Raw genomic sequence first — 25,917 nt, forward strand, 5'->3', positions numbered from 1 at the left:
TAGTGAGTGACTATTTTCAACCATGATACACTAGTTTGATTAAAACAGCATGTCATTTACCAGGAACAATTTGAAAAGCTTATTACTAAATTCCAGTTTCAGATCACTTGATTAACAACAATGATATGGAGGAAATTAAAATTCACACCGATATTATTTTTTACTTATACGCAGTACAATTTTGTGCTGGTATTTCTGAATTACATAATATAATTATATTGATACAGTTTGAATTACTCGTACACGAGTTTGTTAAAAACTAGTTTTATCCGGTCTTCACCAGACCAACGGTAATGACAGATACATAAAAAGTTTGAGAGCATACATACCAATTAAAACGAACGAACATGTATTAATTTTTCAATAATAAAAAGAACGTATCAGGCGATTAATGAACTCTGAGGCAAATTCAAAAAGGAGAAATTCAGAAAAACTGACAATATTAAACGATGTCAATGAACAGAACAAGTGTAAACAACTGCCATATTCCCGAAGTAGTACAGACATTGTATAGCTGACTATACAGTATGGGCTTTGCTTACTGTTGCATACCGTACGGTGACCTATACTTGTTAATTTCTGTGTCATTTTGGTTTCTTGTGGAGAGTTGTCTCATTGGCAATCATACCACATCTTCTTTTTTTATATTTGGCATTATGGAATTGCGACATAAGTATCTTACATTATTTACTGATAATTTAATTTGGAAATGAAAGATTACCCTTAGTGATTTTACGCTTATCAATATATTTTGCTTTCAGTAGAATGATTTTAAAGAATCAGTAAAGAATAAGATGAAGGTTAACACGTAATTTTTTCTTAAGTGATTTAAACGATCAACAAAAAAGAAATCTTTAAAAAAAATCACCTTGCATGATATAGAAAAACATGTGCAAATTTCAAATACTTGTACCCTTATACTTCAAAGGTATACAGAGACGACCATTTTTAAAGTATTCATAAGTTCGTCAATATCGCAACATGAAGAGAATCAGACATGGTCCATTTCATCTTGATCAGGAAGAAACAAGCGCTAAGCCTCTGATACTATCAGAACATAAAAGCATGTTGCTTTCCGTACAGTTCTTTCTGATTGGATCAATACTGAACAAAACTTTCTTTTGTATGATGTTCGATCTAAAGATGTTTACATTGGTCTAACAATACAACATAAACAAAGTGAAATATAACAAAGACAAGCATGTACATGGATGATTTTGACATGAAGATGCTCTGTTTTAAGGTCAAGATATAGCTTTGGTTTCTGTGAACAGCTGCTGTCTCACGTTATCTATATTGAAAGACGGTTTCTTCGTTTTCTCCAATAAGAATTCAGCTAAAATTTGTCAATCGGTGTCGTTTGTTATATCAAGTATGTATTTTTTGTTGTTAAAATATTGACTGACAAGATTAAAATCATGCACATTTCACTTAGACAACCTGTCAAGCAGGAAGCAAATAAGATGCATGTCTTATTTCCATCAATTTCACAATTGAAGTGTAAATAAATGAGACTTATTTTGATAAAACATGATCAGTTTTGGAACGAAGCCAATTGATCGATTTAAACCTATGTTGATTCGTTAGAAGAAAAAACCCAAATAGCATTCTGCAAGGTCAAGGTTGACGCAAATATAATCAAAACGATGCCTTGATATGCGTTGATATGCCTGGCAAGCATCAAATAATTCATGTTATTCTCTAATTGATGTATCTGCTGCGATAGGAAACGTCTTCTCTGCAAGTTAGGTTTTAACTTCTTCTTGGCTTCTTCTAGCCGACAGTAATATCCTTGAAATGATTTGGTGCCCCATCATGTCAAAATTGGGATAAATAATGAACAAGATTGCAATGAGTAAACTGTCTCTTGAAACAACTGTTTGAGGAGCCCGTAGTTTGTTATCAGGCTAAATTTAATTGCAAATCCAAATATACTTTTATTTTCTAGTTTTTTCGACCATTTATTCCTGTTGATTCCTATTGCAGGACCTACCTATTGTGTTAATTGATAAAATTTGATCTTGTTGCCACTTACATATACATATATTATGTTTTTAATAGAAGTAAGCAAAAAATCAATAGATTTGCAAGCGGGATTTGATGAAACATACATCATACATCACGTTTAGGACTGGCATTTCAAACATTTGTGCAGACATATTTGTGTCAATATTTTACCTTTATTAAAGTTAATTATATGCAAGAAATGTAAACCATCTTTAAATAACAGATTGTTATCTGCACGTAGGTACATAGTGTGACCTATCTAATGATATGCAATACTATAATAATGTAGTTGTAAGTTTCAACGTGGTAATTGATCAGAACACGTTGAATAAGTGCTGCTCAACATTTTGAGATTTTTTACTACAAGCATGGGCATTAATTAACCAAACAAAACAGAGCTTAACGGTTTTTGGATAATATAGTTGTTGTTAATATTGTTAGCTAGGGAATCTTTCTTTACAGACCTGGACACCAATCATTTTATAAAGGAGGAGTTTGGTGAAAAGAAATTGCCTAACCAAGTGCAAACAATTGTGTCTCTGTAATTTCTTATTATTTCACTTATTCTATGATCACGATGATGTATTTTAAACAAAATGACCATATTTCAGAGCTACTAATGAAAACACGATCTGTTCTGATTATATCTAGAAACAACTATTTTATATTTTGATGCTCTTTAAATTCTATACGAAAAAAATATTTGCAAACTTTATTGACACGCTAGTAGAGCCAAATTAAAGGTCGTGACTATGTTTAAAAATATATAATATGAACAAAAACTTGAAGGTTGACTTGTTTAAATATACCATAACAATTACAGTGCGTGTATCTATGAGACAGAAGACAACATAACTTCCTGATGCTAGCATATTAAATTTCATATATTTACGGTGAACAAAAGCTTCTATTTAAATAATCGTCCTTCTAAAAAACAGGTACCCTTTTCTATATATATCTATATACTTCCTGGTTGACAACTTTTCCAGTGTTACTTAAATCTCAATATGAGAAAGACGTTTATTTTTTTGTGAAAAAAAACAGATGCGGAAGATACCAAGGGAAAAGTAAAATCACAAAAACACTAAACTCCGAAAAACATTCAAAAAGGAAAGTCCAATATCAAATAGCAATATCAAAAAGCTCAAACACATCAATCGGATGGATAACCAGTGTAATATTTCTGACTTGAAGTTTCAAGATTCGAAAAGGACAGAAACTGGTAAGTAGATTGTTTCTTTTGTTTTTTTTTTGTTTGTTTGTATTTGAGTTAAAATTTTCAATGACATGCTTATTGGTTTAGAATAGATATTAAACGTAGCCTAATTTTGGTCAATTACCAAATTTTTTCTTATAAATCTAAACAATTTGAAACTATTAAAAAAATTATTACAAACAAATAGAAAACTACTTTTATGGCTGTCAAAATAAAAAAAAAAGTTGTCCGAAATAAATATGTATTCTTCCCTGAGGTTGATGCAGGGTTTAGAGCAATATAATGTTAGTTTGTAATCCATTTTTTTTAAAACTTTAAATGTATTTTCTTCTGTGCACACATTGCATCTTTAGTTGGTGTATATCAGAGCAGTTCCAATGCGGTTAAAGAGAACAATGTAATTGTCGATTCCTAAGGTTAGGTTGTACATGGCAGGGATTGATGGTCATATAGAAGTAAAGCTTAGATTTGTAAACAATTGATATTCAACTCCATAAAGAAAATAGCGTAACTGTCGTTTATTTCTTTAAAAGACTTATTTTTATGCTTGGAGTATTGATTAGTGGTGATGTATGAATGTATGATAAGGAAATTAAAGCTGAATAATAGAAGAACTAATATTATAAATTTCAGTTTAAAAAAGACGGCAAATCATTATACCCCTCGAAGGGTGTAAAGTTTTAAATCGTTCGTCTGTCTTTCAGTCCGTCAGTCCGTAAATCCTGTTTCAAACTCCTCAAGAACTGGTACACAGAATTTGATAAAAATTTGAAGATAAAAAGGGCATCAACTTTTTTGTTGTTGAATTTGGTCAGAATAGAATACAATGTGGACGAGACCATTATTTGGCGCGCTCAGGTCATCAATTGACTAGGTCAGGTTAGGTGAACGTTCGTCTGTACCGCCCACTTATCACATCGTACGTGTTAAAGACATTTAAATTTCGGGGTCGCCAAAGGTTTTATACGCCTAAATTAAATAATACGAATAACTAGCAAAGGATTTTTATACCTTGTGTGTTGATTTTAATGTTGAATTCTTTATTTTTCATTTCCTTCTCATGCACATGGACGAACTTCACTCTTTTATTCTGTTTAAATTCCCATTGGAAGGCCTCTGATAGGCTGGGTGAGCGTAAACTTATTGCTATCGATAGCCGATGACAAACAAGTTTAAGGTCAAGGATTCATTATCTTAGCGACATATGACACTGTAACGGGTATACCTTTATACCTCTGCAACAGTTTGTCATTGTAATTGAATAACTCGAGTTGATATCACGCAAAAAATCCAACTCTTACTCGTTATGAAACCCATAACTATACATACACGTGGCCTCGTGTCTTAAATCAACCACAATATGCAAATTATGAAAATCTTCCTAATACCTAGAAACTAAAATGTGTTATCATGATTTATAGTTTTAATTCTTAGAATAATGAAACATAATCACCCGAGCTATGACCATTGAAGCAACAATGCAACGCGGAAAAAATATCACATGTCTAGGTTTGAAGACTAAAAAGGTTCAGATTTCAAAGAATCGACTTCGAGCCCAACTGATATTTTGTCATTACGAATTTTGATGATACAAAAGCTGTTCATTGTGTAAATCACTTTTTGAAACACCTTCTTCAAACCAATGTAGTATATATAAAGATTCCATTACAAATACTATGATATTCATTCTTTTCGTTGAATGTATTAAACCTGAATTTAATTGTGCATGATGCTCCCAAATTTTTAAAACAATATTAGTTAAAAGTATGTAATTCAATCTCGTCATGGCTAATTACGTGGATCGTAAAGTTTGTATGACACTGTTACAGTAGTGTATTTATAATTGTGCCTATATGAGGCACTACAAGTTCAATGGAGTACTAGAGAAACGTAATTTTAATGTTTACTTTAACAAATGTCTGATCTAAAACTTAATGGACAGGTCTATCCCAAGATTGTCAAGTACTTTAGTGGACAATTAGACATCAAGGCAATATTTTAAGCTTCATGCTTTCTCAAACAATAACAACTGACCACACGATATAGCAAATTAGTGCTAAAATGAAAGTGGCGCTAAACATGAATTCATCATTCAATCAAGTGAACTGACATATCAAAATTAATCATGTTTTATATACATATCAATATATCAGAAATACTAATGCTGCAACAATATGAATTTTTAATACAAATTACTTTTTTGTTTTGCGAAATTCGATCTATGCTTCGGGTATTTACAAGTATACATAAGTATGGTTGTAGTTTACTTGTCAAAAAAGCGTTAAATTTATCTTATACAAGGTAATGTGACATGGTTGGTATTGCTTGGTACAATTTAAATTAACATCATAATTACAAGGTTATACTACTTGCTTGGTATTGCTTGGTACAATTTAAATTAACATCATCATTACAAGGTTATACTACAACGCTTGGTATTGCTTGGTACTATTTAGGAAAAACATCATTATTGTAACTTGTAAAAAAAGGTTAAATTATATGTTATGATTCAGCCTATATGACTTTGCTTTTTTCAACTTTAAATGAAGATATCAAATTTAAGAAGTATGTATCTAACTATTATAGAACGAACAATACTGTAGTATAAATAGATAGAGCTCGTCAGCAGCCTCTATGCTTTTCCACGAAAACACTGAATTGTCATCTGACCATAATGTGTAGGTAAACCGGTTGTGTAGATATTTTTAAAAAAGTGTTTTTTTTTACGACTCAATGTTTTGATGTTTTATGTTGTTTACGACTCAATGTTTTGATGTTTTATGTTGTTTACGACTCAATGTTTTGATGTTTTATGTTGTTTACGACTCAATGTTTTGATGTTTTATGTTGCATGTTATCTTTTCATTCTCGTATACATCCTCAAATTACATGAATACTTGAATGTTAAATGGTTGTAACCGAGCATGACATAGTCTAGATAAAAACAAATCTACAATTATATACTATTTAGCCCTGAATATAAAACAAAATCATCACAGATTTTGATTTGATTTTCTGTTTTTAACGCAAATAATAAGTACCATTTTGGGGCTTTTTCGTGGAGGCCAGTTTTTATAGGTGGAGGAAGCCAGGGTGCCCGAAAAGAACCCACCGACTTTCGATAGGAAAACTGACAATCCTAGTCTAATAAGATTAGAGGCGAGTGCACCTACACGAGTGGGGTTCGAATTCACAGCCTCAGTGTTCACTAGTAAGTAATTATATCACTCAGTCACCGAGTCCCCAAACTCCCCACAGATGCCAGTCTGATAATTAGATACACCAGACATGCGTTTCGTAAACACAAAACTCTTGACTCATTTATGCCGTTAAAAATCAAAACAAAGTGGGAGAGCCGTGAAATGCAAATATTCCAAAATAATTTGCCAGTGAAATGAATTGGCCAATGTCAAAGATATTTCATTGTAAGCAGAGAAATGCTCAAACTAGGGCTGTGATATCTGTCACCCCGGGGGCATTTCAGAGTTACAAAATTAGCCACATCTTTTATTGTACATAATAGAAAAAAAAGGAAAAGGAATGCGAATATAGCAAACCTTTTTTGTTTTACAAAGTGAATACGCTTTAGAGGTAGTTCAATTTCGCTTTTTCAAAAATTATGTAAAAATAAAAGGTAAGAGGGAAATGTAATCGCTTATTTTTTTTAAAATTTCCATCTGAACTTCCTCTGTTGAAGGAATTAAATGCGGTTAGATTTTGAAATATTGTTTGATTATTAATAAATCAAAACAGAATGATTGAGTTTTTAGATCTTTTAGAAAATAAGGAAACTTTTATCTACCACATGTAGGTAAGGAAATAGTTTAACTTTGCCTTAATAAATATTAGATATTATGAGTGACGAAATAACAACTTGTTTAAAAATACCATTGACAATAAGAAAAAAATGTGGAGTATTTTTATATCAATGGCAGTCCAATAGCTTAAATAAAAAAAAACCATTCTAGTATTTGGTATTCCTGTTTCTCTTTATTTGTAGAACCAGAGGTCAACATTAAGCATTCACAAGGGTGTCATTACAATAGGTCAGTCTCTAAATCGTTCGGAAACTAAAATAAGTTGTAAACAAAACCAATTAAAAATCTAATAGTTGCCTCTGACATCCATTTCTTAACGTTTTCGACAAGCAAGTCCCATTTTTTAATCCGTAAAAAAACAAAGGTACGCATCATTTGGTTAAATACAATGTACCTATCAGCACAGGTAGTATACGGACCGTAGTATACAAATGGTTTTAAATGAAAAATTTGAAGCAAAAAAATGTTTGTTATTGATTTACCATTTTATTTGTTCTTGCTGGATTTTCACGTTTATAGTACGATCATCTTTCAGTCACTCAGAAAATAAAAAAAGAATACTTTTTTATTATTGCAAGAGAGGGGAACGATACCATAGATATGTTATAACTCATAAGTCTTGAACAAACCGAGAAAGCAATGGAAGCCTTTAACCCTCATACATGTGTTTCAAATAGAGGTATAATTATTTGTATTCCAATATAGCATAACCCTTTCATACAACTATCCGTCGTTTTTTAAAAAAATCAGAAAAAAATCATATAATTACAACATGATAACACAGGTTTTTTAACAAAAAGAACGATGTTTTGAACACTTTAGTACAGTAATTCGAAAACAGCGGAATTTTCTCGCTGTGTAGAAGACCCATCGGTGGCCTTCAGCTGTTGTCAGCTTTTTGGTAGAGTTGTTATCTTTAAACATGTTCCTCATTTCCATTCTCAATTTTATAACAATGACAAAACCGTACACAAAACCCAATAAAATGGCGACTGAGCAGAATGAACCCCACCATTGATCTGAGGTGTTCCCTAATGCTAAGCAGATCCTGTTTCACAAATGCAAGTGAAGTCAAATAAAGTTATGCTGCTTCGGGAACAATTTAAGAACTTTTAATTATGTTTTTAAGTATTGCATTACTTGTTGATGTACACTTATCATTACCTCATATGATTAAAAAATTAACTGAGTGATAATGTTTAAACAACACTTGATCACATGGGTGGAATAAGATATTATGCAAACTAGCACGATTAAATTTCAGATTAGAACCAAATTAAAAAAGATAAGATCACTAAATGTAAACCAGTTTTGACAGTATTCAGATACATGTATAAGACATAGGCGAAAAAAAGATGAACATCTCATAACATTCAAGATTCAAACATATTAAAGTTTATCATTCGATTTAACAAGTACATATACATGGTACGAATGTATCAAAGGAGTATCTTCGTGCGGTTTATATAATAGAGAATAGTTATAAGCAAATATTATGGTAAAATGGTTTAAAAAAAATGAAGAATAGCAAAGAATATACCCCCTACTCCCCCAAGAAATAAAAAAATAAAATTTTAGATTACGATAAAAATAAAAAGAGATTTAAAAGACAAGGTTTATAAAGAGAGAATAAATTATAAACAATTCAAGAATACAGACATGTTGATCATCATCAAGATCCCAATTTCTTGTGTTTTTATCTCATAATTAGTATGTGTTTAACTTGTAAGATACTTAAAGAACTTTTGTGCTGCATGTTTATATACTGATTGAATTCTTGCTTTATAGGTTTTATGTTGTGTGCATGACTCGATATGTATGTTTTGTTTTACTTGTTGTAATGTCGGTTTTAAAAGCTCTTCAGAGCTTATGTTTGTAATTGCTTGCTTATATCGACTCTAAATAAAGCTTTATGTCTTATGTCATATAGTATTACTGCAGGTACCAGCCCAATCCAGAATATATATTTAAATATATTAGCAGGTATTATGATAGTTTTTCTGCACATTTGATAAGTTTCATTACTATAATAAGCTTTTTAAAACTACGTCTTACTCAATTGAATAACCTGGATTCGTTCCAAAACTTTTATGTAAATGATTTTAGAAATGAAACCCCCTTTTATTTACATTGTATGTATTGAATGAATGGAAACGAGTGATGCATTCATTACAACAAACAACTGTGTCAGTACTTCCTGGTCGTTTAAATATTTATAAGTTGTTGAAAAAGCGTATTTAGAAAATATTTAAAGATAAACGACGCAAATCAGAAAAATCTAAATCAATTCAATTCAATTCAATATTTTATTTTAGTCTCGTATCTCAAAAACATTCAACACAGAATAAAATTAAATGCATTATGAGTGATTATAATATAAATATATAATAGAGAGCCATATAGTACAGAATTATAAGAGAACATTATAGAAATTCGTCGATTACTTAACATATAATTACTTATAAGTAAAAATGTACATAATTATCAAGGTTAAATTTTTTACAGTACAATTTATTTGCGTTTCAAAATAATTTTCTTCTGGAAGCATGAAAGCACTTATAAGTCCGTTTTCTCTGAAAGTAATAATCTTTATTTAGTTTCGTTATATAAAAATAACTGACCATGACAATGCGCAACTGCTAAAAATACACGATCTCTTGTTTATATTCTTGTTTTTCTTTTAATTGTTAGTCATGAAAACAAACATTCAGAACGAAGACAAATAATACAATATGGTAGGTTAAGCTTTGAAAAATGGGAAAGCAAATAATATTGGCCAGGAATGGCAAAAAGTTCACCATTTTAGGTGAGCATAGTATTTGTCTCTTACCACACCTTAACTTTTCAGCTTTCTGTAATTACCAGGAGTAAAATTAAAGTTGTTTTATGAATTATGTCTTGCCTTGCAGTGAAATCTTACTTACACGAGGCAAAGGATTTTTACGTTCCAATTTTTTACATTATGCATATTATGCTACTTTACATTGTAAGATTAAATGTTTGGTTAGGTAAATAAGTTGACTCGTTGGATAAATAGAAAGTGTTTTGTAATCCAGTTTATGTGATAGTTTATATCTTAGCAACTACAGACGCATTATATAAAAGGGCCATTAAAGGAGATGTATGGCAGTAACTATCAAACAAGCACCGAAGCTATATACTCGGCAATCAACGTGGAACTCTTAGAAAATTGGAATATTCAACTACTTTGCTTCGGCTGTTGGTTAATTATATGCCAATGATACCGTATCAATCATTTGTATAAAACAGTTTAGCGTAAAGTTTGTTTTGGTGCAGCTTAAAATAAAAAAATTGAAAGACATGGATGTATAAGTAAAATACGTAACGAGTAATTTGACCAAAATGGACCTAACGCGTTAAGGTTTTTTTTTAAGGAGTTTCAACCTTAGTAACTTTTAAATGTACCAACGAAGAATATTTGAAAGATGTGTTATTTATCATACATATATAGCTTATGACAAAGCTGTTATGTCAGATACAGTAACTCCCTTCCTTACAGATTATAAGATTTGAAGAACAACATTTGATCTTTAACTGTATGACATATTGATATATTATAAAAAGTCCTTATTGAATAAATCTTAAATCATATACTATGTTTTTTAAGTTTAATTTGTTAAATGATTGTTGGTTGCTTAATGTCCAGTGACAAATATTTCATGCATGATCAGAAAGGTTTAACGAAAACTATTTTTTTTAACTTCGTGTTTTTCTTTAAAAAGACATTGTCTTATAGGGGCCTTTTATAGCTGACTATGCGGTATGGGCTTTGTTCATATTTAAAGGCCATACGATGACCTATAGCCTGTAATTCAGTGGTTGTCGTTTGTTTATGTGTTACATATTTGTTTTTCGTTAATTTTTTTTACTTAAATAAGGCCGTTAGTTTTCTCGTTTGAATTGTTTTATATTGTCTTATCGGGGACTTTTATAGCTGACTATGCGGTATGGACTTTGCTCATTGTTGAAGGCCGTACGATGACCTATAATTGTTAATGTTTGTGTCATTTTGGTCTTTTGTGGATAGTTGTCTCATTGGCAATCATACCACATCTTCTTTTTTTTTTATATAAACACCATTTGCTCTGCCTTTATATAAACCTTTTTAAGGGTTTCATGATTCTCAGAAAACAAATACTTCAATCATGTTAAATATCAAACTGAGGATTCTCTTGAATGTGTAAGTTCATCTATAAAGTCTACTTAGCCCATTTGGTTGATTATCTTACCGTTCAGGAATAAAGCAGTGTCTACTGACGTGATTTACAGCGTCCTTTTCGTGTTGTCTATCGGCTTGGCTTGTTCTCCTCTTGTGATTATGAAGAAGCGCTACAATAAACTGAAAAATGTATCGGTATGAAATTACGACGCCATTGTATAACCTTCCACAAAAAGTATATGTATTTATTTTTTAAGTATAGGGACCAATAATACATCGCTGTAGATGTATTTTTTGTATTGCTTTATACCAAATAGACGATATATTTGTATAGAAGTGATGCACTACAGTCATTTAATCTATTGTGCATACTCTACGGATTATACCTCTATTCGAAACAAAATTCTGAGGATTAAAAGTTTTAAAATGAAAATAAATCAAAAGTTCTTTTATTGTTATGTAGTTTTTTAAGGAAAAATTAATATTTAAGCACGAAACTAAATTGTCCAGAATAGGTACAAAATGTTTGCAACTGCACTATAAGCAAACAACAAAATAAAAGTCAATCAAGAAACTGAAAATAAAACGAAAGGAAATAACCCGATGACAAGCACAATGGTAGTTGTTGAAAAATAAATAAATCTCATGACGATTCAATAACTGTCATAGCGTGTCTAAAACGTGAGACAGACTGAAATTCATCAAAAACAAGGAAATTATTTGTTTAGAACAGGAAAATATTAACTATCGAAATGATCAAACCTGCATATATCTTCATAAGACTTTTTATAAATATTACATAACTATAACATAATATATCATGGTATATGCACCAGGGTGTTAACTTCAAATTTCCTTTTAATGATAGCAGAGGCAGATTCGAGATTTTTGAAAGAAGGCGTAATTCCTAATCAACCATTCTATTATTGAGAAAAAAATGGACGATTTTAAACTTTTACAATATTTATATATTCCGTGAAAAAACCAACATTATGACTAAATTTATTTACGATCATACACCACCCTCTGTATCCGCCACAGATCTATATGCAATAGATCATATTTCATTCCGTATACGAATCGTATTTATGTTAACTTTGATCAGTAAAGCTATCCTGTCAGATACTTCCTTAGTTAGGGATTATCAACATTATAGACATTTGACAGGTACTATATTCCACATTAAATAGTTAATCTCCTATAGAGTTATGTAAATAAGCATACTCTTAAGCTTCATGTCAAAACAATTTTTTTCTCTCGAGTACTTTCTTTGCTTTAGATTATAAGAGATTTCTGGCGGACTATCAGTCCAAATGGATACATCGTCATTTTCGCGACTAAATTTATCCGGTATTCATCTTATATGTAAATTATCAGTTCATTGCAATATCCAATGAGTTGCGGTTTCGAAGTTAACAGCTGTACTATTATGAACTAACTCGAATACTTCTTAAGGGGCGTTTAGCCTATCAGGGGTCAAAGCGGAGAATATTGGCATTACTGTGGTAACTATCAACTGGGATCTTTTTATGACAAATGGGATTATTGAAAAATGCACATCCATTAAATTTGTAGAAGGTAGTCTTAACCTTTTTGTTTTTTAAATCGATTACTTCATCCTTGTTTTTTTCTATTACACTATAATTTTATTATTGATAATACAAATATAATTTAGTAATTGAATGCGAAAACTACAGGCAATTTTAAAAACTGCAAAAAAAAAAAAGATCATTTTTGTAAAACTATCTTTATTCGTATTTGAATTCAGGTTTTTCATAAATTTCATGTTTGTGATATTTTTTTGTTTTTGATATGGACCATTTGTTAAGTTTCCAATTAAATTTGAACAAAGAACAATAAATTAGTCATCAAACTGACGTTAAGTATATAGATACTAATATAAGAAGTAAGTTGATTATAATCACACACATTACATATCATCGTGCTTAATGAATATTTTGTATTGTTCCGCAAATAGAATATCATAAAAAGGAAACTTTTTTTTCCGGAGTATGATCAATTTATATTCCGAGAGTGACATGTGATTCATTCAGTAAAAAATGTTTATAAAATTGAGAATGAAAATGGGGAATGAATGGGTTCTTTTTTATGTTGTTCAAATTGATTTTATTAGGTTGTTATTATTGTTGCAGTTAAATCTTAGTATGATTTTTTTTAACTACAGATAATTTTGGATTGGTGTTTTACCAATTTTATTATAATTAAATTAAAGCTGAGATTACTCTCAGATAAAAGTAAGGATTTATTTAATAGGGAAGTCAATTAATATGCACGTGCTATATACTAGTAATACATTTTAGCCTTAGCAGGTATATAAAACATATTATACTTTGTATTAAATTTGAAGTATCATTTGAGTGTAAATTGAGTTATCTAACTGCAGGATGTAATAAATCTCATTTCTATGGTAGATTACATAGTCTGTAATAACGTCTTAAATCTTTTTATACTTGTTTACTGATGTACTTCACAATATATCTTGCATACATACGCAAACAAGATACTTCTTAAGTAATCAACGCGAGCGCTTCAACCAAAGACTTCAATCAAAGATTTCTGACCAAAATTGACCTGCATATCATATATTGTGGCAACAGTTTAACACTTTTAAAAATTAAAGATTCTCATTTTTTTTTAAATTTATTTGTGGAGTAGTATGCGAGGATTTCATTATCCGTTATCTAAGATACCTTTCTGATAGCCGTAGCGGGACAAACACTAATTACTTTTAGAGGAAGATGCTATGTCATGCAATACCAACTAGGCCAATAATTCGAAGTTGAAAAGGTATGCATGCCACATCCGGTTTTAATTAGTTAGTCCCATTTATACTTACCCGAATAATGTCAGTCGTTATATTCCGCGGATTCCGTCTAATCTCCGATTGCTACAGTAACCTCGATAGGCTATAGGCCGCTAAAGGGCGCATGATTATTCGAGTTACATGACTGTATTCAGTTTACATTCCCGTTGAACATCTACTGACAATTTTAAACTTTCTCTTTGAAAATACAATTTGGATTCATTTCAATTTTGAAAAATCGTCGTTCAGTTATACAAAATGAATGTCTAAAATAATTGTAACCACTCCTCATCCGAATTATTAAAACAAAATAAGAAGATGGGATTTGGTTGCCAATGAAACTACTCTCCAACAGTGACCAAATGGCGTAGAAGTATGAAACTAATGCTGCACGAGCGTTGCTTGTTCCCGTAACCTTGTGTTTTAAAGCAAAATACATCTTAAAAAGAAGATGTGGTATCATTGCCAATAAGACAATCCTCCACAAAAGACCAAATGACACAGAAATTAACAAATATAGGCCTTATTTATGTATAAAAAAAGAACGAAAAACAAATGTGTAACACATCAACGAACGGCAACCACTGAATTACAGGCTCCTGACTTGATATAGAATGTGGCGGTGTTAAACATGTCAGCGGATCCCAACCCTCCCCTTTACATAAACATAATTATGTTTGGTAAAGCATATCCAACTAAGTTAGACATCACGTGACTTTTGTGACGTATAATAGCCGCCATTTTGTATTATATTTCCCCATATAAAATGCATATATGCCTCAATAAACTTTAATTTTCTCATAAACCTGATCCGTTTTTTTACTTTTGCAAATTAATCTTCGATATTCAAACATATTTCTATCAAACAATATTGGTCCTAACAGTTTAATTTTTGATTAAATTCGGTCAAATCGGAATCGTAAAACATGCACTTTTTCTCAACATTTCTCCGTTGACTCAATGCTAAATTACCGATACCCATGTCCACTTTTATAACAAATAAAGAAATTCTGTAAATAAAACACAAACTTTGCAAATCGATTAAGTATATTCAAACATATAGCTGGCGAAGAATAGTACTTAAAACAGTTTAATTTCAGGGCAAATTCGGTCAAACATCGATTTAAAAAAGGGAATTTTCCGAGATTTTTCAAAATGGCGGCTGATGTATCATATGGAAATGTTACATCAAATCAATGATTTCTATAGTAAGACTTTCCTAGATTATATTTAATTTTTTATAAAGAATCTCCGATGATTCTGTTATTTTCCTTTAGTGATATTTCGATATCATTGATTTCAAAATTTCTTATAAAAAAAAATATATCAAGTGTGACACGGGAACACTTATTTTGACAGATATTCATCCAGGAGATACTGTTACCAGAAAAAAAGTTTACAATATCTATAATAAAAAAAATATCTTTTTTTAAAGGCGTTTTTCAAGTTTATTGTATATTTTATCTTTCGTTAGAAAAATATTTATACTTCCTTTTAGAACAAAAAACAATGTTTTCATCCTAAGAGAAAAAAAATTAAAAATGTCCAATTATAAGAGATAAATATTCTATACCTTAAAAATTTCACTCCTTGACCGAACAGGTGAAATCTAACTTGGGTTATAATGTTACATCATAATATATTGTCAGGTAAACGTGCAAACCAAAAGCAACCAGGTGACATTCAACATCCTGTCAGTGTGTATACATGTATTACCAGAGTTTAAATTTTGTGATATACAAAAGTTTTCATAAATGTACAAATAAATATCTTCTCCTTCCCGTGTCAAATCAGAAGAAATATGGTTCATAATTAACTTTAGGAAAATAGGAATATTAAGAAAATTTCTTTAAAAAAATATTTTTTTGCTTAAAAGGCATTCAAATATTTATATGTTTCTACAGAGACATGTATACTGGATTTATATGTCTCTGGTTTCTATAATTGTTTCAAGGAAATATTCTGATTCAAATTTTAATTTAAATGAGTTCCGATCATTGAATATGATTTTATTGTTATTTATTTTTTAATTCAATATTTAAAGCTAAATCCAGCCAATGCATCGATATAATGTTAACAGTTATCAAAGGTACCAGGATTATAATTTAATACGCCAGACGCGCGTTTCGTCTACATAAGACTCATCAGTGACGCTCAGATCAAAACAGTTAAAAAGCCAAACAAATACAAAGTTGAAGAGCATTGAAGACCCAAAATTCCAAAAAGTTGTGCCAAATACGGCTAAGGTAATCTACTCCTGGGCGTAAGAAAACCCTTAGTTTTTGAAAAATCAAAGTTTTGTAAACAGAAAATTTATAAAAATGACCATATAATTGATATTCATGTCAACTGGGCTGGTGATACCCTCGGGGACGAAACGTCCACCAGCAGTGGCATCGACCCAGTGGTGTAAACAGTTATCAAAGGTACCAGGATTATAATTTAATACGCCAGACGCGCGTTTCGTCTACATAAGACTCATCAGTGACGCTCAGATCAAAACAGTTAAAAAGCCAAACAAATACAAAGTTGAAGAGCATTGAAGATCCAAAATTCCAAAAAGTTGTGCCAAATACGGCTAAGGTAATCTACTCCTGGGCGTAAGAAAACCCTTAGTTTTTGAAAAATCAAAGTTTTGTAAACAGAAAATTTATAAAAATGACCATATAATTGATATTCATGTCAACACCGAAGTGCTGACTACTGGGCTGGTGATACCCTCGGGGACGAAACGTCCACCAGCAGTGGCGTCGACCCAGTGGTGTAAACAGTTATCAAAGGTACCAGGATTATAATTTAATACGCCAGACGCGCGTTTCGTCTACATAAGACTCATCAGTGACGCTCAGATCAAAACAGTTAAAAAGCCAAACAAATACAAAGTTGAAGAGCATTGAAGATCCAAAATTCCAAAAAGTTGTGCCAAATACGGCTAAGGTAATCTACTCCTGGGCGTAAGAAAACCCTTAGTTTTTGAAAAATCAAAGTTTTGTAAACAGAAAATTTATAAAAATGACCATATAATTGATATTCATGTCAACACCGAAGTGCTGACTACTGGGCTGGTGATACCCTCGGGGACGAAACGTCCACCAGCAGTGGCATCGACCCAGTGGTGTTAACAGTTATCAAAGGTACCAGGATTATAATTTAATACGCCAGACGCGCGTTTCGTCTACATAAGACTCATCAGTGACGCTCAGATCAAAACAGTTAAAAAGCCAAACAAATACAAAGTTGAAGAGCATTGAAGACCCAAAATTCCAAAAAGTTGTGCCAAATACGGCTAAGGTAATCTACTCCTGGGCGTAAGAAAACCCTTAGTTTTTGAAAAATCAAATTGTGTAAAAAGAAATAGTTATTGTATACATTCCAACAGAGACGTATACTACGATTGGTCTGGTTTTAACAATATTGTACACCCGATAATATCTATCGACAGAGTTATCGGTCCTGAATAGGACTGATATAGTTGGGTATGACATGGGTATATTCATGCTGAACCATCTAAAATATCAAAACAAATTTTAGATATGAGGCTATATGTAAATTATTTTTTATTGTGCTTAAAAAAATGATTGGAATTTCTTGATAATTTGCTACCAAGATTTATTTTTTAATGAATTTATTACACATCTGTCACATGATTTGTGTTCCTAAAATATATAACACGCACTTATATTTGAAGTAACCTTAGAGCAGTGAGGTAAGCTGAACCATAGCGATCTGAGCAATGGTCTATAAACCAAATTAAAAGAATTCATTGTACATAAAGTTATCCCAACATTTTGTGCTGGCATAATTTATATGTGTTCTTGTCACGTAACAAAGTTTAATCACAGCTTATTATAGAGTTAAATGTAATTAATTCACACTGAATGTTTGTCAAAAGGTCCTTAATTGAAAAATGTGTTTTCGGTACAAATGACGTATCATCAAATTCAGTTAAAGGTACGATGTTGACTACAAATGGTTAACTATATGTTTAAATGTGATAAACGATGTATTGTTTTTTTTTATTTGAATATGGCAACGTATTCTATAGCTATACAGTTTAAGAAATGTAGACTAATGAACGTAATAGATTTATTGATGATTACGACCAATCTTAAATGCGCTATCTTAAGTTTAATACAACGATGGTTAATGTTGAGCGATTAAGCGCATGGACAATTATCATACAAGTGCTGTTGATGTTCTGCAAGATCATTAATGTACCATTTACCAAACAATCCGTGTGATCAGAATATTAGTATTGCAATACATGTCTTTAATTATTAATGTCATGAACCAAATATCTACTATGTTATTTGAGTTAACAATCCCAATGCCTACATCACATGTACAAGCCATGTATTGCCCACATAATTTTAATAATGCATTTCGGTTGTGATTTGATAACTGAAGCAACGCTAAAGGGGAAAACGCCTTCAGGCAGACTGTTTTAGCAAAAACTCGTTTCTTTTGAGATGAATGTTGTTAACGACAAAGGTGTTCGTTTTAGAATCGGTATCATCGTCATCACATTCTTGGACGGTTTCAAGATGTGGTAAACAGTGCACATAAGCCCCCCCCATCGAATTTTTCATTTTATTTGACATGATATAACCATCAATAATGTGTTTGTCTCTTTCGTAATTCTTTAAAGTTCCTTAACTCAAATCTACTATCCGACTCCGATTTTGTTTATTTATATGAAACTTACAAAATACATCACCCGTGTATTTATTTATATGAATAGATTGCTATAATTATCTACTTCTTTTCTTTATTTACAGGTGCCTTTCAGACAAGGAACGAAATTTTTGAGATCAAGAGGATCGTTCACGAAATATTACTCCATCACAGAAAGCATACGATCTTTACATTTTTGTGTATAATTCAGCAGGTATGTTAACTTAACCGTCTGTAAACCTAAATTTTCTTTTAAATTAGTGAAAAGATGCATGCATGCAGTCATAATCCGTGAAACTGGTTTATATAACTTTTTAATGGACAATACATCACTGAAATAATACCGTAGTCTTTGATCGAATATGCACTGAGCTTAAATTTCAGCTATCGGGCGCGGTGGTCCTACAATAGCGTGCTCACTTCAAGTGCGTGATTCTTCACCAGGTTAATCTGATGTATGGGTAGAACGAATTGTTATCATGTTGCAGTGTAAGGTAGCACGTTGAAAATAAGCTGCTTAAGTTAAAATTTGTTCCGAACGTACATGTGCATGTCATTCGATAAATAAGTATTACGATTCGATGTCTTAACTTAATTGGTTTTATGCATACGGGCCCTGACATCAAATACATAAGCCTAAGCTATTCATATGGCTTTAACATTATATCCTCCTGAATATACATATACTAAACATCCATCGATCAATCAATCGATTAATTTTGAAAAGCCAATGTATGAACACAAATACCCATAAAGCATGTTAAAAAAACCCTCTAAAAACCAAACTGAAAACAAAAAGGAACACACTCTTGATATTATTTTTATGTATCTTTTTTTTAATTAAAAAAGCGCTCCGAATGTAAAATAATAATGAAGTATTATTTCTTTACAATTCTTTTCAGACATGATTTAGTCATGTGACCGTGACGTCATCAATGTTTTTTCATGGTTTTCTACGATTAAAAATAGAATTTAGAATAAAATTATAACAAATGACTGTAATATTTTTTTCTGTCTATTCGAAATAACAAAACAAATGTTGTGCACACTGTTAAATAACTCGCTACGCTCGTTTATCAGTGTGCACCAATTTTTTAATGGTATTTCTTCATAGACAGAAAAAAATATTACAGTCATTCCTTAATTATTATTTCATTTAACACTCTGTCATTTAAATCTTCTTTTGGAAGCTGTTTAAAGAAGTTTTGCATTTATATAAAACAGATTAAAAAAGTAGAAGATTCATTTGTAAGTATAAGTAATAACACATTTTAAGGTAAGTATAGCCATAGCAATTTACAAAACATTTTTTTTTCAGGTGAAGAGGTAAGATAGCTTCATTGTACTAACACTGTCGGCTAAATATTTACTTACATATTATAGTGTACAATAAGCAATGACAGGATGCATAGTTTTTGTAATGTTTAACACGTTACAAACTTAAGTACACACCCTATTACCAGATATCACTTCTGCCGCTGCAACACAAATCAAAATCAGTTGTATGGGATTTCAAAATTCATTGTATAGCAATTACATTGCAATAGAAAAGGGAGAACAGAATCTTTTGTTCGCGATTATTTTTTGTTGAAAAGCAATTGGGGACACACATCATATTATGTCTACCAAAATGATAACTGGTAATAGGAGTGAGCTACTGTCTTGTTATATTTTGCAAATAAAAATAATAATGTCGCAAAAAATATGCTTCGCCTATCACACATGCATTAGGAAGCTTTTGGATATATATTTTATCTAAGTCTTTTTTTTGGAAATGGAAAAAAGTACTTTTATTTCAGGACTGGGGTCTGATTAGTTTCCATCATAAATGACTGGTTTCTACATATACCTGAATGGCACGACAACAGAAGTGTACCAATAAAGGCATGGATGGGTATTCTACTCCATTTCAAAATTGCTGAAAATGCTTGAAGAAAGCATGACAGCATTACAAATGCAGTGGGAGCATTCACAAGACTGTTGGTTAACAACAATAGATCCAACAACTGAAACAATTACCTTGAAGGTATGATGTTTTTCTTTCAATTGTGTACACTGTACCCATGCTGTGTTAACTCAGTGTTGATAAAGTACGTTAACTTTGTGTTTCTCAACGATTTATGAGTTTGACTGTCCATTTGGTATCTTTCGTCCCTCTTTTGTGACTTGAGGAACACACAATTAGGAAAACGTATACAGGTAATTCACAATATGTCTATTGGACAATGGAGGTCACTTGAAACTCGCAGAAACATCAATCGAGTAACTATGTTGTACAAAATCTCACACCATCTTATTGCAGTAGACCCAAACCTTTTCCTTTTACCACAGCCAGTCAAAAACACCAGATTCACTAATTCATTACAATACCAAACATTTAGCACAAGAACAGACTACTTCAAGTACAGCTTCTTTCCATTCACAGTTGTACTGTGGAACTCACTCCCACAAAACTTCACCAGTTTTAACTCCCTGGATCAGTTTGAAATACTGATCCAGAGTCAGTATATTTAGATATTTAACCTGTTTGTAAATAATGTAAATGCGTTAATTTTTGTTTTGTTTTTGCACAAAATTAGTTTTGAATTATTGCACAAAATTAGTTATTACATTTGTATATTCTATTAAGTGTCTGTTTGCGATGCGCAGACGTATATTCATCAATGTGCTGATGGATCGTCGTATGATGTAAATGTAGAATTTAATTTTGGATGTTACGTGTCTTCTGACTCACTCCCACAAAACTTCACCAGTTTTAACTCCCTGGATCAGTTTGAAATACTGATCCAGAGTCAGTATATTTAGATATCTAACCTGTTTGTAAATAATGTAAATGCGGGTATTTTTGTTTTGTTTTTGCACAAAATTAGTTTTGAATTATTGCACAAAATTAGTTATTACATTTGTATACTCTATTAAGTGTCTGTTTGCGATGCGCAGACGTATAGTCATCAATGTGCTGATGGATCGTCGTATGATGTAGATGTAGAATTTAATTTTGGATGTAACGTGTCTTCTGATTGGCTGACGTTATTTTGTTATGAGCCCATAGACATAATTTAGTCATGTGACCGTGACGTCATCAACGTTTTTTAATGGTTTTCTACGGTTTAAAATGGAATTTAGAATTAAATTATAAGAAATGACTGTTATATTTTTTCTGTTTTTTCGAAATAACATAAAAAATGTTGTGCACACTATTTAACCCGCTATGCGCGTTATTCAGTGTGCACCACATTTTTTAAATTATTTCTTCATAGACAGAAAAAATATTACAGTCATTCCTTAAATATCACTGTAAAATAAAGAAACCAATTCACATATTTAGACAATGCACAGTTACGAGCAAGCAAAGGGAGACAAACATATAAAAAAGTAAAATCACAAAAATACTGAACTCAGAGGAAAATCAATTTGGAAAGTCCATAATCACATGGCAAAATCAAAAAACAAAACGCATCAAAAACGAATGGACAAGAACTGTCATATTCCTGACTTGGTACAGGCATTTTCAAATGTAGAAAATGGTGGATTAAACCTGGTTCTATAGCGCTAACCCTCTCACTTTAATAAAAGTCTCATCAAATTCCGCTACATTTACATGATGCGTTAAATAAACATAACATTGTTTACAGCTATACTTTTTACCAGGCATGGTTTGAATATCATATAAATCTTTATTACTACTGGTTACTCTGTTATGATATTCCAATGAATTCGGTATTGCATATTTTGCAGAATATATAGAGGATGTTAAATAGAAAAAAAAAGATTTAAAAGGTAGAAGATTTCTTGTAAGTATAAATCATTTGACGCGAGGTAAGTATAAAGACATAACAATTATAACCATATTTCAGACCTGAGGTAAGTTCGCTATGAACGCTTTCTAGTAATAAATTGTCTGCAGAATACATGTATTATGCGAACTAATGCATTGCATTCATTGTGCTGTACATTTAGAAGTAAATGTTGATAAGATTAGATAGCGAAAATAATTTTATACCGATAATTCCCTTTAGAAATGTGACGTTTGCATCTTGTTCATATTTTTGTTAAATCTGTTTGTGATTCTTATTAATAAGAATTGAATTAATTTTAAAATGTACAGTACTATGATGTAGTGGGAGGGTAGTATAATTTGTGTCTTTTTGAAAACTGAATTAACAGCTGTAATTATTCTTTTATTTTTATCAAATAGTTAAAAAAAAATCATTTTGCACAAAATATACTTCTCTTACACTAACTAAATTAAAAAGCTTTCCATTTTAATTTATTATATTTGATAAAAAAAAATTTGCAAATGCAAAATAAAATAAAATATATATTTCTTTCAGTACTGGGCCAGTTTAAATTCCCATACAGAAGATCAGCTAACATCTGAAATACATTTCAACAGTCGTTTACGGAGGTATAATAAATATATAAATAACGCGAAACTCGTTTGTACACCATTTTCTTATTAAATTATATCCCTTCGAGTTACAACCATGTTTGATTTGTGTATGCTTCGTGCTCATACTACGCGACACTATTGTTTGGCAATAAGATGTAAGATGTCAGATGAAAAAGCACATATAAGTAACAATTGTCCCATATAGAAGAGGGACGAAAGATACCAAAAGGACAGTCAAACTCATAAATCTAAAACAAACTGACAACGCCATGGCTAAAAATGAAAAAGACAAACAGACAAACAATAGTACACATGACACAACATAGGAAACCAAAGAATAAACAACACGAACCCCAGTGGATGTTGACAACAAAAGAGAAATCCCATGTTCTAACAACTAGCAAAGACTTAATATAGTACTAAGTATATAGTTTTTACTCTTATACATCCATCCACAGAAACATGGGACAGTTCAATCTTGAACATAATTAAGTCGTATTAGCAAATAGTTATCAAAGGTACCAGAATTATAATTTAGTACGCCAGACGCGCGATACGTCTACATAAGACTTATCAGTGACGCTCATATCAAAATATTTATAGAACCAAACAAGTACAAAGTTGAAGAGCTTTGAGGAGCCAAAATTCCAAAAATGTTTTGCCAAATACGGCTTAGGTTATCTATGTCTGGGATAAGAAAACCCTTAGTATTTTGAAAAAAAAGCAATTTTTGTAAACAGGAAAGCAAAGTTAGACCATATCGACATTTAGATCTTAATGGGGTAATGCACATTTCTAACGTATTTTCAAAGTAGATCAAAGTACTGAAAATATGCAAGTATGTAGTAGCAGTAATAATAATTTGCACATTAATACCTGCTTATAATATGTCTTTTCTGCTACCTCTATTGTTGTCAATCAGACACAAGTTCGAAACAAACAAACTTTTTATATCTTTAAAAAAAATGCAAACTCAAACCAATGCAAGGAATCAAGTAAATGGTGGAAAAAATAGAGAAAACAACACGTTATTAATTTCTTGCGTCCGAAGCGCTTTTCTGGATTTACCTTCATCAGGAACGCTCAAAGCCAAACATTTGAAATCCGGAGATGTATAAGTACCGAAACCGTTGAAGAGCTGTATGTCAAAAAATACCTAACATAATAGCCAAATTCATCTAAAGCCAACTTTGCCTGAGGGAGTTGAAACCTTAGTTTCTTAATAATTTATAAATTTATAAACGGACAATTTTAGTAAAGTTTGTTAAATCATGTCAGTACCGAAATACTGACTACCGAGCTGATGATACCCTCGGGGACTGGAAATGTAACGTTTATTATTAAAAATTTCTTCTTCTTTTTTGTAGATATTGTACTGAAGTAATTCTTGTAAAAATCGTGAGTAAACTAGAATCATTGCAAGGAAACTTATAGGAGTTCGGTAAGTATATTCAATTGCACAGGTAGGTATGGATGCTTTAATTTTTCCTTTTATTTCAGATATGGGTAAGTTTTGATCGCTTTCTTGTACTAACATTGTCTGCTTATAACACTAGTATAATGGAATGCAATTTATTATTATAAAGATAAATATGAAGGAAGGCATGCACATTTAGAAATTCTAAATTTAAAAGCGTTTTGTTAAGTTATGGAATATCACATGCAACTATCTAATGAGAACAGTGATGTTATTTTTTTCATTGGCATACCAGTTTTAAATAAATGGCACACTTTAATGAAGGATATATATTTGTAAAATTATCGTTACTGGCGTAATTACAGGTTGATGGAAGATATCTTTAAATGTGCAAACTTTATTTCATTAGCAAGGAATGCATATTTTGTGTATTTTTATCTTTGAAAACTAAAAAGATCGATATACAAACAAATAACTTAAAAGTAATTTTACCAATTACGGATTAGATTTTGTAATTACACACTTTAAGATATTGTGTGACCCTTTGACAATTGCATTAACGACTGGTTCTAGATTTGACAAAAATAGTATACTTCTCATGCAAAGCAAAGGTTTTGATCTAAACAAAAGATAACACATAATATGCACAGAAAAATTTGGGTTGATTGCTAGCTGTTTATAAAACTTAAGTCATTACTAAGGAAAGCATCTTAAATTACAGGGTCAATTGTGGAATTAGCAAATAGACTATTGATAGATATATCTTTTATTTTTTTCTTCTAATCTTTAAATTTATTTGTTTTAAATATACAACACAAAATATGCAATCCCTTTTGGCACTAATCATGCGCAAACCTCTTTGTTTGATAGGTTTAATTCAAGAAAGAGGTTTCTACCAAATTAACAACTACAAATGGGAACTTTAAATTTAATTAATTTTGTAGGCTTCAATTTACAAACCAATTTTCAAAAATTAAGTTAATTTTTTTATCAAACTTAGAATAAAGTTCTCATTTTATATATAACACCGATATTACCTTGTACTGACATTTCTTTTTCAGGTTTAAACGCAATCAAAATTTATATCTACAAAATGATATTGATGAGTTAAAAGCCATATCAAAATAAAATCGTTCGAAGCCATTTTTATTCTTTGACATCCTTTAAGCTACAGATAGGACAACGTAACTACTATCTGATGCTTCAACATTGAACTAGACCAGGTTGTGGTTAAAATCAAAAATTAAACGCTTGTTTGAGACCATTCGTACATTTTGGACACCTCATTTTATTAGTTTAGCATTCGGTTTTGTTTATCTTTCGGATCAAACGAAGCGATTGACAAATTGTCATGACAAAACTTTCAGTTTAGAAGAAAATTTTCCTAA

The 25,917-nt window shown here is 31.2% G+C and overlaps 1 long non-coding RNA gene across 1 annotated transcript; it reads left to right on the plus strand.

Annotated features, from left to right (window-relative positions):
- The first annotated feature begins 3,007 nt into the window (after positions 1–3,007).
- LOC134708581 (uncharacterized) lies at positions 3,008–25,914 on the plus strand. Its single transcript, XR_010105858.1, has 6 exons — positions 3,008–3,229; positions 18,824–18,933; positions 20,519–20,745; positions 22,458–22,513; positions 23,054–23,127; positions 24,480–25,914. It is a non-coding gene; the product is annotated as an uncharacterized LOC134708581 (long non-coding RNA).
- Positions 25,915–25,917: the final 3 nt, after the last annotated feature.

The sequence above is a fragment of the Mytilus trossulus genome, chromosome 2, assembly GCF_036588685.1.
Source record: "Mytilus trossulus isolate FHL-02 chromosome 2, PNRI_Mtr1.1.1.hap1, whole genome shotgun sequence".
NCBI lineage: Eukaryota > Metazoa > Mollusca > Bivalvia > Mytilida > Mytilidae > Mytilus > Mytilus trossulus.